The following is an 11114-nucleotide window of genomic DNA, read 5'->3' as shown; positions in this document are numbered from 1 at the left end:
ATAAAGGTAAGTTTACCATATAGAGTTTAATTTTAGACGGTATTTGATCAAACAAAGAATAGTAACGTGAATTTGTTGACGATTTTTTTTATTTCCGGCTTTAACATTTGGAGTACTCTGCTGAAGTATTAAATAAGCATGATCTATAAATGCGCTATTTGGGCATAAGGTTCACACCAATTGGTTACATAACATGAGACGTTTGCGCGACATCACAATTTGAAGTAAAATTAGGTTACCACGATCTTCGGCACATATTGAAGATTAATTAAAAGAAAATGGTATTCACATCTACCTCTACCACATATATTACAAAATAATTAGTAGTATTTTTTTCGCCAAGAACTTTTTTAGAAATTTACTATAGACCCTTTCTGTATTGTAGCTTTACAAAAGCCCCTTGCTGTTGTATGCGGAGTTCTGTGCTGTTGTTCCGTGTTTCTTGTTTGAGATTTTTGGGTTTGTGTTATATGTCTTTGGCGTTTACCCTGTGCCATTAAACGGGGTTTATGTTTAAACTTTTGGCTACTGTGCTTGTTTCTGTAGCTTTTTATATAAGTATTCACAGCAAGAAAACAAAAAAGATGAAACAAACGAGTCGAATGAACCCATAGTTATATTAACAGGAAGTTCTTACCGTCCAGTTTCCCACTGAAACATTCGTGTCTTGTTCATCCAATGTATATTAAGAGTTACTTCCGCAAATCAGTACTCGACCAATCAAATTAACTGGGGCATGAACATAAATCTTCATTTACCTTTTATCACATTGAAATGTATCGATGAACTGAATAAACCTAAAACTTTATATAATATAGCGAATCTAAACACCTTATAAAGTGTTTTATAAATTATATCCACTTTAAATGCAGAGTAGGTACTCGTTGTATGCAGAGGGAAAAAACAGTATGAAGGAAATAAATACAAAAGGACTAAATAAAGAAAAAAAAGAAATCCACCTATTATAGATCGAGATAGATAAAGAAGCAGAAAGCACCGTTTGACTTTCACACCTCGAGATAGAAACATAAAACCACGAAAAAAATGTTTTCCAAGGAAATATTTTCTATTTAATTGTCTTTAAAGCCTTAAAATAGTTATGAAAATGGTCAAACATATAATATCGAGTCACCAACGCAGTACTATTTATATCTAGAGACATAGAGGTACAGTCTATCGTCGCATGTAACATGCAAGGGAACATGTGAAGACATACTCAAAAAAGCATGAATAACTTGATGAGAATTGGTTGCCAGATAGATCGATGCACACCAGTAAAGAAAACCATAATTGGTGAAGGAACGGTTTTATATTGTCGATAACCGAAGATTTACCACGCAAATCAAACATTTCTTTGCAAAATAGAAGCATCGCTGCGGTAGCTCTGTGTGACGAAACAACATTTTTTTCAATTTTCAAGGCTCAAATGACACTTAACGTGAGACCCAAACGTTCAAACATTTCAATCACCCCCACCCCCCTCAAAATAGACCGTCCCAAGGCGATACCTAACAGTCCTTGATAAATACCCTTTGTTTCTTATACAGTATATATATATATTGTGTTGATTATTAAATTTGGTACTATTGTTTTATGTTTTTGGTTTGTCATTGTTTTTTGTGTTTAGCGTTTACCCCGTGCAATTAAACGGGGTTTATGTTTAAACTTTCGACTACTGTGCTTGTTTCTGTAGTTATTCACCACATAATTATTATGAAAATAATTGGATTACCACCGTTGAACGGTAATTGAACACGAATACATTGTAAACTAAGTGAATTAGCGTTTTAAACAAGTTTATGTGTGTATAACCTTACTTGTACAAGCATTAATTTGTCAAATATTTACAGTACGAGCAAAAGGTCACACGAATGAAAGGCAAAAAACAGGCAATCTTTTGATACATAATTTGAAACCGCCTTTGAACGACCAATTTAGATATTCAATGATAACACCCGAGTTCAAAAGGATGCGTATTTTGCAATTTGTTATGCATGATGGTGTTTAACTCATTTGACTAAAATGATCACATATAATTTGTATGCAGATCTACTTCGCTATTAATTAACAAAAAATATAATGGGCTTATCTTTTTTTTATATTTGTATGCAAATAAGGTGCTTTTTTGTTTTGATAATTATATTCAAATTAGTTCAACATGATAATGCATTATTTGTTTTTGTATCATCATATATTGTGCGCCTTAAAACTGGTTTATTAGTGACTATAAAAGCCTGTCAAATTGTTCACGTTTATCGGAAACGAGTGGCAAACATATTATTGTCTTTCAATTTGGGTAACGGATATGTTAATTTATCAACTTTAATAACATACTGTATAACATTTATTAAAATATCGTGAACATAAAGTATTAAGGTTAATGATTTGTTATAGCTATAAGACGATAATGCAATAATATTTTAATGTCAATGAAAAAATGCTTCAAAATCTCAAAATGTTAACACACAATTTTATTTAAACAGTTAAAATATATGTTCATGAATATGTTATTCTTTATTGAATAGAGAAGGATATATATTAAACATGGTTATAACTGCACAGATGATGTACTTCAAAGTTGCATGCGTCATTAACCATGTACGTCAAAATACCCTAAAAATTCGTTTTCCCACATTTATTTCTTCTACGTTTCAGGTAGATTTATGATAAGTTTTTGTAACCGTGATTCGGTAATTGTAAAAACTGTGATGCATAGCGTATCTAAACGGCCGGCAAACTATTTGCAATGTTAATAAAATGTAGCCATTTATGATTCAGCTGAAATGCTCGGTCGGCATGTACTCATAGTATGAATGCTTTGGTTTAAACACTATTTATTTCAAAAGAGACATTTAAAGGAATACAAAAGTTAGAGCATACTTAATAATTAAAAGGTTTTCTTACATAATGATACTGGCAAGGTAAGCAAGTGATATATGCACAAAACAAATTAAATCACGACATAATTAGGAAAGGAAGCTTATCAGGTTATACTATATCTCGCTTCTGTCACACATGCAAGCTGCTTATAATGGTGTAAATAATGTTATGATTTGTATATTTTGTTACCATTACAATTTGAAAGATAAGGTGAAAGTTGAATGACAAATGAAGGAATTAGTAAAATGCGTTGGAAGCATGATAGAAGCAAAAGAGAGAGAGAAACGTAAAGAACGTGATTGAATATCGTTGAGTTGCTCAAGTCCGAGGTCTTTAATAATTTGAAATAATATATATGACAATTAAAAATGTCATATATACTATTTCAAATTATTAAAGACCGTTACTGTAGTTAAATGAAGCTACGTTATTATTTGTTTGTTAATGATCATTGATTGTTTATAGTTTCAATTCATAGACATGACACATTTTTTTAAGGTAAAAACATTTGTCTCGGATAGAACCTTTTTAATTATTTCAATTTATTTCAATTTATTGCAATGTATATTTAACAAATATCTTAGTAAGTGAAAACTACAAAACAGTAATTAGTAGATTTACTGTTATGTTTTGTCAGTTGAACCGGTTTTGTATAATGGTTTCTTTTTGGAATAAAAATACCGGATTTTGTCCGGGAGGAAATCTGAAGAAAATGCCTAACATCAAATTGGTTGAAATCGAGTAACGAGTTTTAAAAAAATTAAAAAAAAAACACATATTTTTTTTTTCTTATCTTGCCTTGTACAAATATTTCAACATTATCGTTCTAGTTCTTCAAAAGATTTGTGTTTACTAAGAATAACGTCTCTTTCAGTAGGGTCAATTCAGCTTAGAAACGGTTACAACAGCATGTATGCTTGAGAGATAACCGTAGCCATTTGTCTGCAATAGTTTAGATTTTTCAAGAAAACGTAAGTGCAACAACACTTCCATGCGACGATATCGGAATGTTAACTGTCAGGAAAAGTGGATAGTTCCGGATAGCATTCATGTCTGCACAAGGAATATGCCTTTCTCAGTAAGACTCATTGTACATTGTTCCTCGATAATTCTTTAAAAGTCCCCTAAAAATGTCCAATTTTTACCCAGTCCATTTCATCTATCAGTATTATTTCTGTGTAAATGATGCCAGCAGCGCATGTTCTCATCTTTGTCGGGCATTTATGATAAAATCAACAAATGCTCTCATCTTCCATGATAATCTCTCGGTTGGAACCGATAATTAATCTGGCGGAATCAAATTTCTATAGTTAAATGTTATTTAACACGAGTATGGTACTGATTTTGTTTGCAATGTTTTCCTATTAATGTTAAGTAACAACTCACACAAGCTAAATAAAACGTGGAGAGAAGCGGTGAGAGCAACCTTGCCTTAACGACGGAGTTTAGTTTTTTTAGTGAATGCTTTATTGGTTCGTGTGTATGTTTTGATGTCGATCGTAAATTGTTTTCATACTTCTAAACTGATGATTCGTGTTTCATTGTGATGCTTTTTCAAAACAAATCTGTCACAACTATATAACTTTTTATAAAAATACCTTTTCTGTTAAGTGCTATTTTGATATAAAACATTAACGACGTACTTCACATATTTCAACCTATTTTGGTGGTCTCATCTGCACCTAATAGTCCATGAAGTCAATTCAAGCTGAATTTAATTATGGTTAAACGGTTCCCATCGACATTATAGCATTATAAAACATAGAGTGAACACGAACATAAGAAGAAACCTCGTTAGAATTATTCAAGCTTAACTAATTGCATATACTAGACTTGAAAGTACACTTTAATTGTAGTGAGGCTTTAAAGCATTTGAAAGTTTATTTTGCTATCATTTAACAGTAGGCTAAGCTATATCAACGTATTGATATCGAACCTAATTTGATTGTAGGTTGCAATATCATTCAGAGATGGCGAAATTCAATTATTTACAAATTTCAAAATGTATTCAACTATTCCTGCTGAAACTGCTATCAATGTAAAATATTTCAAACAAGACTAGCATCGACAATATATCGGAAATTGTTGCTTGTTAATAATCGTTTTTAATCAAGCTAAGACATCCATCATTATTACAATTCCTGATACTTTTTTATTTCAATTTTAAAGTTAGATACTTTTTGTTTGAAAATGTTTCATAGTTTTCACGTCGACCTGTTTTATATAGGTATTGAGTTACTTAAGATACACAATAGTTAAATTGGTATATCATCGTAGAATTATTTTGTATTAACTCCCATTTAGATATCATAATAAAAGCGTCATTATAATGATACTTAAAATGTAATTCATGCAAAAATAGCTGAATGGTTTTAAGATAAAGATTTAATAGCGATATACCATCGATGTAGGAATCATGTACTAACTCAGCTTTGCATTCTAATGATGGATAGTTTACCTTAAATTGTTTTAATAAATGAACATGTTTCTTAGACAATTTCATGGCGGTCTCCCAAACATTTATTTAAAAAATATTATGATTTTTAAAGATGAAGCATTGTAAAGGCTATACTTTGTTTTTAACTGTTTGGGGTTTGATTAAGATTTAGCCGAACTGAATTGATGGTCTGTTAAGCTGTGTTGAAAATGTGCCACTGCTGCCTGGTGCTGTGGTATCCACGGGTTTTGCGGTATGGCTCTTGTGTCGACTCTCATTTGATTTCTAAACCTGTAAATGCAGCTTGATGAGAATCTTCTTCTCGTTTTACTTTGAGTGTCCAGTTAGTGGTGTTACTCCTCGCGCGACTTGAACTTACCATCTAACGAATGCTCATTTTGTTATATCAGAAAATTCAGAGGCATTGGCCTTGAAGTTAAAACCCGACTTCACTTCCAGTCCAACTTGGTGGTAAGGCAAGGCACCTGTTGTAAAAGGTAAGTTATGGCGATTGTTGTGACTCATATAAATTTGGGTTTTTACGTGATTTCCAATGTTGATAGTAAATGACTTTTGATGTCAGATAACTTAAGGATAATTTGTCGAAAAGAACCTAACATACGAACAAGGCAGTCTCGTTGTTTATTAACGCTCGTTAAACTAATTATCAACACTGTTCAACACAAGTTTGTTTGTTTGTTATATCTATGTTGTTTGTACGTGTATGGGTATATGTAAAGTCAATGTCAACTCCTTAGGCTTAGAATGACATTAACGTAACAATATACCCATACACGAACAGGGGATTCGTGTATTCGTTGACTCCTGGGCTTGTCCCTGTTGCCCCCATTTATGTATTTGTTTAAGGGTCAGATAAATGAGATGGCACCTTTTAACTGAAACAGTAGTTCCCCTTACTTCAAATTATCAGTTACTGTTAGGACAGTCTGGGTTTTTTAGTGACGATATAAATAATAAATTCTTATTCGAATATTTATTTACATCAATGTTTAAATTATTTCATTATCTTGAAAATTGTATTGAGCAGACGCATCAGCGATTTATCTTAAAAAGGAATAATAAGAGTGCAAACAATAATATAATTTACAAAAGCTTAACAATTCTCAATGGTTTATTAAATGTCAAAGTGCACGAAAACAATTTTAAAATAAAACACATGCCAAGCGAGCTGTAAATTGTTAACACAACACGAATATATTTTGCCAGATACTTTACTGAAGACGTTCACTGAATCACATATGAAATCTATTGTGGAAGTTTATTTTCCTCCAAGCATACCGACTCTCTCTTGACACGTGAACACCAGTAATAAATAGGAAAAAAAAGACGAAACAGGCAAAAAGAAATTCCATAGATCGAATAATAAGTAGATGGTTAGATGCATATTCACATGTGTATTCACAAATCAAAAATCTAGAGTGCCCGAATAGGCAACTATACCGAAAAGGCTGTTTCATATCTAGCGACCTGTTGGCAAGTCTGTGGCAAACATACGACGCTCTGATAATCAAATGCAGTTTATGTTTAATATGGCCAGGATATATAAACCTTTTAACTATAATATTACAGACCATTGTGTAAAAAAATAACATTCTCGGTTTGACTGGGACCTTTCATTCACATAAAGCGCGATAAACCTATCTAACTTAAATGATAGTGTGTTGAAACAGTTGTGTACCAGTTCGTACAGCTTATCGTACAATAAAAAGAATGGTCTTAAAATAATACTGTAACACCTTATCTCCACGTTCTAAATTGCACAGGACGAGCTCTGCCTTCTGGTTTCAATTCTTGTAGGATAATAATTAAATAGACGAAAAAACTATAAATTGATGGAACAAGACTTACATGTGGACATACAGTCGTTACATCGACTGGCACATTGAAACCAACAATTTTGTTTGTCTATTAAGATAAAGTTATTTTGGAGTGCAAATCATTATTTGCCAAGGATCAGCAGTAGAGAATGACACTTGTGAAATCAACGATGAAAAGGTTGAACCTTTCATATTTGAACAACGCACAGGGTGCAATAGGAATGTTAATGCGGTCTGCATTAACGCTTAAAATGCTTTATGTATATTTATTTGTTTTATGTTTATTTTCTTGAAAGTGCTTTAACAATTAGTACAATTTTGAAAGAAATACCGGTCAAGCTAGTTTAATTGTCCAATATTCACACAAGGAAAACGTTTTTGCGTCCATTGGCAACCCAAAACCACCAGTTAGTACTGTACATTCATTACGATAATTTTCTTTCAGAGTGCCGAGCATCAACAGTAGAGAACGACACTTGTGAAATCAACGATGAAAGAGTTGCAACTTTCTTATTTGAACAACGTAAAGTGTGCAATAGAAATGTTTTGTATTCTGTATTCACGCTTAAGAATCTGGTTTTGTATATTGCTTGTTTATTTTCAATATTAAGTTTATATGCTAAAACAACTGGTACAATATTGAAAGACAGACCGAGTGTACAATATATACACACATAAAAAGTTGTTGCGTCAACCGGCAACTAGAGACTAACAAATGTGTACATTTATTAAATAATTTTCTTTCAGAGTGCAAAATCATTATTTGCCAAGCGTCAGCAGTAGAGAATGACACTTGTGAAATCAACGATGAAAGTTATGCAACTTTTATATTTGAACAACGTACAGTGTGCAATATGAATGGATTGCATTCTGCATTAACGCTTAATAATTTGTTTTAATTTATTTTTATTTGTTGATATATATTTCTTGAAATTGCTAAAACAATTGGTACAATATTTCCAAACAGACTGGTCTAATTAGTTTGATTGTACAATATGTACACATGGAAAGGTTGTTGCGTTTATTGGCAACTTGAGACCACCAAATTTGTACGTTCATTACGATAATTTTCTTTCAGAGTGCAAAATCATTATTTGCCAAGCGTCAGCAGTAGAGAATGACACTTGTGAAATCAACGATGAAAAAAATGCAATTTTCATAATTATTTGAATAACGCTCTGGCTGCAATATGAATGTTTTGCGTTCTGCATTAACGCCTAAGAATGTTTTTTATATATATATACTTATTTGTTTAATGTTTATTTTCTTGAAATTGCTATAATAATTGGTACAATATTTGAAGAAACACTGGTCAAACTAGGAAAAAGTTTTTGCGTCCATTGGCAACTAGAGACCAACAATTTATACATACATTACGCTAATTTTCTTTCAGAGTGCAAACTTATTATTTGCCAAGCATCAGCCGTAGAGAATGACACTTGAGAAATCATCGATGAAATATTTGCAACTTTTATATTCGGTCAATTTACAGGGTACAATATGAATGTTTTGCAGTTCGCATGTACACTTAGGAATCTGGATTTAAATTTTACTGTTTATACCTATAATTTCAATTAGGTCTGGTACTTGTTTCCGGGCTTTTGAGAATAAATGAAATGACGAAAAAAAATAGCGCTTTCGTATACGGTATACGATATCAAGAAAGACAGGCCTAGCTAGTTTGATTGTACAAGAGTGCACATGGAAAAAGGCCATTGACACACGAGACAACCTAGTTGTTATGTTCTTTAAAGCTTTTGTTTAAAAATCATTATTTGCCAAGCATCAGCAGTAGAGAAAGACACTTGTGAAATCAACGATGAACACGTTGCAACCTTCATATTTGGGCAGGAGGTAATAAGAATGTTTTGTATTTTGCATGTACGGTTAAAATGTGCTTTAACATATATATCATTTTTTATATTTAAAATTTAAAAGCGCTAAATCCAATGGTACAATATATAAGGACCGTTCTAGCTAACTGTTTTGTTATCTATAACATATGAAAAAGAGACGTTGCGTCCACTGGCAACTCGAGACCAAATGAAAAAAAGACGTTGCGTTAACTGGCAACTCGAGACCAAATGAAAAAAGACGTTGCGTCAACTGGCAACTCGAGACCAAATAAAAACAAAACGTTGCGTCCACTGGCAACTCGAGACCAAATGAAAAAAAGACGTTGCGTCAACTGGCAACTCGAGACCAAATGAAAAAAGACGTGGCGTCAACTGGCAACTCGAGACCAAATGAAAAAAAACGTTGCGTCCACTGGCAACTCGAGACCAAATGAAAAAAAGACGTTGCGTCAACTGGCAACTCGAGACCAAATGAAAAAAAGACGTTGCGTCAACTGGCAACTCGAGACAAAATGAAAAAAAAAACGTTGCGTCCACTGGCAACTCGAGACCAAATGAAAAAAGACGTTGCGTCCACTGGCAACTCGATACCAAATGAAAAAAAAGACGTTGCGTCAACTGGCAACTCGAGACCAAATAAAAAAAACGTTGCGTCAACTGGCAACTCGAGACCAAATGAAAAAAAGACGTTGCGTCAACTGGCAACTCGAGACCAAATGAAAAAAAAAAACGTTGCGTCAACTGGCAACTCGAGACCAAATAAAAAAAACGTTGCGTCCACTGGCAACTCGAGACCAAATGAAAAAAAGACGTTGCGTCAACTGGCAACTCGAGACCAAATGAAAAAAAGACGTTGCGTCAACTGGCAACTCGAGACCAAATGAAAAAAAAAAACGTTGCGTCCACTGGCAACTCGAGACCAAATGAAAAAAGACGTTGCGTCAACTGGCAACTCGAGACCAAATGAAAAAAAGACGTTGCGTCCACTGGCAACTCGATACCAAATGAAAAAAAAGACGTTGCGTCCACTGGCAACTCAAGACCAAATGAAAAGAAGACGTTGCGTCAACTGGCAACTCGAGACCAAATGAAAAAAAAAACGTTGCGTCCACTGGCAACTCGAGACCAAATGAAAAAAGACGTTGCGTCAACTGGCAACTCGAGACCAAATGAAAAAAGACGTTGCGTCCACTGGCAACTCGATACCAAATGAAAAAAAAGACGTTGCGTCCACTGGCAACTCAAGACCAAATGAAAAGAAGACGTTGCGTCAACTGGCAACTCGAGACCAAATGAAAAAAAGACGTTGCGTCAACTGGCAACTCCAGACCAAATAAAAAAAAAGACGTTGCGTCAACTGGCAACTCGAGACCAAATAATGTGTATGTTCAATAAAAGAATGAATATTTCGGAGTGCAAAATCAGTATCTGCCAAGCATAAGCAGTAGAAAAAGACACTTGTGAAATCAACGATGAAAACATTCCAACGCTGATATTTGGACAACACACAGGCTGCGATAGTATTTGTGTTGCTTTTTGCATGTACGCTTAAGAATGTGTTCCAAGATGTATGTGATGTTTCATTTGTATTATTAAAAAGTGCCCAAATTCAGATCTTTGAAAATCGAGGCATCACCGAACATGTCACGAACAAAGATAAAATGTTCGATTTACTTGTTTGCAAAAACGTAGGTCAACATTCAGGAAACACTATTAGTCAAGCCTCATAACATATGCATACACTGTTTCAGCTACTATGTTTAAATTAAAACGTTTATGATTAATAATGTCAAATAGTTAATATGATTTGTATATCTTAGTGCTTGAACAAAAACAATAATAACAATGCCTATATAAAAAGGAGAAAGTATTTTAACAACCAGTTAAAACAAGCAATTGTAGTAAAAACCTAAATATTTTGCGTTCATCTTGGTAGTCTGTCAAACAGTTCTTTATACAGAGGCTAAAATTAAATATAAACAATGATATTTCGAAAGAAGTAAGCGCTTTTTGATACGCCAATTAAAGATTAATGTTGCGTGCCATGATAATTTGGACACGGACAACAAAAATACGGACTTGAACTAATAAATAAATAAAAAA

Source organism: Mya arenaria, chromosome 1, assembly GCF_026914265.1.
Source record: "Mya arenaria isolate MELC-2E11 chromosome 1, ASM2691426v1".
Taxonomy (NCBI): domain Eukaryota; kingdom Metazoa; phylum Mollusca; class Bivalvia; order Myida; family Myidae; genus Mya; species Mya arenaria.
This window is presented reverse-complemented; position numbering follows the sequence as displayed.